Genomic DNA, 5058 nt, shown 5'->3' with positions numbered 1-5058 from the left:
ACTGAAAATAGAGGAAAACCACTCAAAGTGTATAAATCTCACACATGCAAGTGTTTCATCCTAATTCCGAACCATAGATATGTCATGACTTGACTTTGCAAATCATTTCCTATCAAATCAAAGATAACATGCACAATCATGGATCAATACGACTTTTTCGGGAATGATGTGTTTGGTGGGAAATTTGGCTTTGGGCGTTTCGGCCTTTTCCTTTCCTGTTTTTTTTTTTTCGTTTAGCATGGCATGAAAGAGATGCGGGCACAAAGATTTGGTTGGTAACCAAGAAGGGGAGCTTCATGTGTCTCAAATCATGGTTTCTTTTCTTTTCTTTTTTTTCTTGTGACAACTTTGTACATTATCCAGACATTGTCTGGTCAAATGACCTTTCTGTATATTTCTCTTTTTCTTTCTTCCGATCTTTGATCGGGAATTTTTTCTTTTTCTTGCTTTCCTCCAATCTTTGATCGAGGATTTTATCTTTTTCTTTTGCTTTCCTCCAATCCTTGATTGGGGATTTTCTCTTTTTCTTTTGCTTTTTGAAGCACATTCACAACTTAACAGCAAATGAAACTTCTTTTTTGGGAGATCCTTCTGTTCTTTCTTCTGAGGGTAAGGGTAAAAATTCCTATCCTGCGTCAAGGTTTATGGCCGATGGGTTGAGGTTTTGGCTGAAAAGGCTTGCAAAAGGCAAGACATGGCATATGTCCGGGTATTTGCTTGGCAAGCGGTTCAGAGATAAGGGAATTCCCCACATTATTTCCATGACATGCATATAACAATGATGATTTAGAAATTTATGCAAAACTGATCATGCATGCACCTATGTGGACACTCAAGCATCAAATTTTGTGGCCATGTAACGCTAAGGCTTAGGGTTTATTTTCCCTATTTAAATCAATCCAATATTTCCAAAAAATGTTCTTTTCTCAATTTATGCACACATCCGAGTCCATTTAGGCATTCAGGAAAATTTTCACAGCATTCACCCTCCTAGTGTACACATATTTTTTCAAAATCCACTTGTGTTCTGACCAGTGAATTTTTCCATAGAAAAATTGGCAGTTATTTCTTTTCAAAAGTGTGTTGGCCTTTTTCACCCCCTCTTTTTTTTGGTTAATCGATTAATTATTTTTTTTGTTTTTCTTTCAATCAATTTTCCTCAAGCAAAGAAAGGATTAAAAATAGTTTGCAATCCGGGCACGGTTGGTATCCAAGATTACACTTTATCGAAAAAAAGGCGTGTGAATGAAAGTACACAAGACCTCTATTTTTGGCGTTTCAGACAAACCATCGCAAAGTACATATGACAATGTGCTAGATGCGGTAAAATTACTCATAATGAGCAACAGATAACTGAAAGCGATAACGGCATGTTCAGTTCTATCGTAATGGACATAATAACTAGAAGCAGATAATGTCAAATCACAAAGGAAATAACAAAATAACCGAAAGCAATAATTTCAAATCACAACAGAAATAACAAAATAACCAAAAGCAGTAATGTCAAAATGAAACAAATCATAAATTTGGCAACCAGGCCGTGCAGCTCTGACTCCTCACAGGAGGAAGTCCAACATGTCGGCCATGTTCTGATTGTCCTGGGCTTCATCCCCACCTCCGGAGGTCCCCGCAGGCCCTGCCTGCATCTCAAAATCAATCTCGTCCCTAAGCCAGGCCACCGTGGCCTCGAACTGCTCGGGGATGGGCCAGGGGAAAGGACTAGGGTCCTGACTCTGTTGGTGCATGTTGTAACAGTAGAACGTCTCATTCAACTGCCTTTGCCCTCTATGATTAGCCGCCTGCTGGCTAGTCACGTGACGCTTATACCTGTGCATCTGGAGTTCTATCCCATCCAGGCAATCAGAGATGGACCTCAGAGACTGTACCTCCTCTTGAGGTGGTGGTGGCACATCTGCGGCTGGTTGTTGGTCCTCCTCTTGAGCGGGAAACGCCAGGGCCATGTTGGACTTCTCCGGGTCCACTGGGTGTCTCATGGGTGCAAAACCTGCAAACTGATAAATGGCGTCAGAAATCAGTGGAGCCACGTGCACACTCACCTGTGTCAGAATAGCATAAACCAACTAAGACATTGGTAGGGGGAGGTCAGAGATATGGTCGTTGGGCAGGATGTTGCTAAGTAGCAACGTCATCCATATCTGTGTGAGGGTGGTCATGTTGGTGCACCTGATCCGCACCCATCTCCCTGCGATGGTCCGAGCAAAGTATTGCCCCGATATGCATAGCAACTACACGATAGCCTCCTCATCAAAGCCAGAGGCCTGACTCCTCCTCTGGCTGTACTCATATTGTTGGTCCTCTCCCAAGATCAGTGGGTGTCCCAGGAACTGACTGAGGGCATCTCCATTGAAAGGAATCCACTGGCCCCTCACCCTGGAGTGCATATCTCGGACCCCTTCCTCGGTAGGCCAGGCATTAGCGTAGAACTCCATGACTATCTTTGGATCGAATTTAGCCATGGGTGTCACAAGCGGTGCCCAATGCCTGTAGGCTATCTCTCCCTAGAAGACAAGAAACTCATCGTCCCTTAGTTGGACCTGTCTCTCCCTGAGGAATGACTATCCTTTGATGGTCTCAAAATGCTATTGATGTTCTGCGCTCTAGAATCGGTGTCTGTCGAAGTCCATGTCAACCTGCGGGGCAGCACTGGAGCCCTTTCCGGTGGTGTCCTTCCTGGACCTCTTTGCGGGAAGCTTTCTCGAGGCCATCTCTTGTATGGAGTGAACAAGGATACCAAAATGGAAGCAAAGCACAAAAATGGTGGCTTGGGGGCTGCAAAATCATGCACTGCCGTGAGCTCCCACTTTTTTGAATGTTGGGGGCAAGTTTTGGGGTGAAAAAGCTCAATTCCTGCCCCCTTTTTTACTTTTTTGTGCAGAGGGTGCTCACTTAGGCGAGCTAACTCTGCTTTTTTTGGGGGGGAATTTTTTTTGCAAAATTTGACTACCACCCTTGGTTATTGCTTGTTTATTCTAATTCCTAGCATTACGAACAAACTAGGCACAAACAAGTAGAAATTTAAAGGGTACTAGGCTGTCTCCCAGTAGCGCTTCTTTAACTTCTTGAGTCGGATGCGGGATGATGATCTGTTGATCACGAGCCTAGCTGATGTGCCATTATTTTCTCCTATTTCTTAACCCCTTTTGCACCATTTTAAATACTAATTAGTCTTAATTGTCAAATTTATTAGGCAGTTTAATTATTTGGGCCCATTCAGTTAATTTGATGTTTTAAATCTAATTTCAGGAATTAATGAAGCATTGGGCTTGAATCTAGAATTGGGCTTGGGCTTGAATCCAGCATTGGGCTTGGACTTGAAGAGGGCAGACTAATTTATTCTATAAAATTAGATCTTATCTTATCTTATCTAGATATTATTTAGATTTGATCTCATCTAGATATTATTTCATCTAGATCTTATCTTATCTAGATTTGATTTAATTTTACTTATGGGCTTGGATTTAAAACAAATTTGTAAGCTTTGAGGCTGAAAAAGACTATATAACAGCACCAAGGTTCTAGTTTAGCTCCTCTCTCCTCTCTCTCTTCCATTTTTCGTTTTTAGTTTTAGTCTCTCTTCTCTTTGTCTTTTATTTTCGTTTTTTTACAAGTCCAGTTCAGACTTTTAGTTTTATCAATAAAATTTCGTTCTCTATTTGATTAATGGAAGCCTAAGTCCATAGCGTTGTTTTCTCTTGAGGATCAAGCACAATTCTCTTTAAGGTTCTATTATTATTGTTAAATTTTGTTTAGTTCTTTTCCTCTTCACTAATTACTCTGAATTTGTTGCTATTAATTCATGCATGCTTAGTGCTTGATTAATTGTCTCTGCGCTTAATTTATGTTCATGCTTAATGATTGTTTATGAGTAATTGGTGTATGTGATGCTTAATCACATAATGAATGCCTTATGTTGAATTTCGCTTAGTAATTTAATTTAGGGTTGGATTAAGTGGTTGAACTGAATAAGGATAAATTCTCGCAACCTAGGATAAGAGACTTGCTTGTGAATCAAGGGGAAGCAACGTATTTTGATTCTGATACTTTCTAATTAAATTTTACTCCCTATTTAATTTACAAAAGCAAACACCCCCCCCCCCCCAATTTGTTACTATTTCCTACTATTTGTTATGAACATTTGGTTTATCATTGCTCGTTGGGAAACGACCTAGGATCACTTCCTAGTTACTACATTTTAATATTTATTTGATTCGGGTACGACCTCGATCAAATTCGGCGCCGTTGCCAGGGAGCAGTGTCCAAAGGTTCATAATAGCTAGTGTCGTGTTAGTGTTTAATTATTTGGTGTTTTATGTTTAGTTGTTAGTGTTGTGTTAGTGTGTGTGTTAGTGTTGTTTAGTGTCTTGGTATTTTGTTTAGTGTGTGTTCTGTTTTAGTTTTTCTGTTAAACTCTTCCCCTGTTTCAGTTTTGGGTGTTTTACTGTGAATAGTGTTTTGCGACGGATTTAGCGACCACTTTTGCTTGCGGGAAAACAGAGTAGTAATGGAAATCATGTAGTGCCGGATTTTAGCGACCACCCTTGCTAAATTATTTGGGATTTTTTGTTTTAGTAGCTAGAGTTGGTATTTTTGGCTGAATTTTTTTGTGGTAACTTCTTTTAATCTATATTTTGTGGGAAAAATATCTAGAGCCTTTAGTTTGGTCAGATTTGAAAGTTCCAAAAAAGTAGCAAATTTGATTTTTGTCAAAACTTCAAACGGCCATAATTTTTGCTCCGGTTATCAGAATCGCAATTATCATATATATATTTGGGGTAGAAAAAAATTTCCTACGCCATGGCAGCCGGCCATAGTCTGGTTGAGGTCTCCATCGTCCAAAAAAAGTGATTCTGTCAAAAGTTTTTTATTTTTCAAGTATTATTCTCTTATTTTTCTTAACTTATCATTTTTAGCTTATATAGTTAGACTTCAAATTGTCATTTGAAATTTTTTGTGCTATCTTCTCATCATTTTATAAGGTTTCTCACAAAATTTCAAGTGATTTGGACATCATTTGATGGTAACTGTAGTTCAAACCTA

This window comes from Glycine max, chromosome 10, assembly GCF_000004515.6.
Source record: "Glycine max cultivar Williams 82 chromosome 10, Glycine_max_v4.0, whole genome shotgun sequence".
Taxonomy (NCBI): domain Eukaryota; kingdom Viridiplantae; phylum Streptophyta; class Magnoliopsida; order Fabales; family Fabaceae; genus Glycine; species Glycine max.
This window is presented reverse-complemented; position numbering follows the sequence as displayed.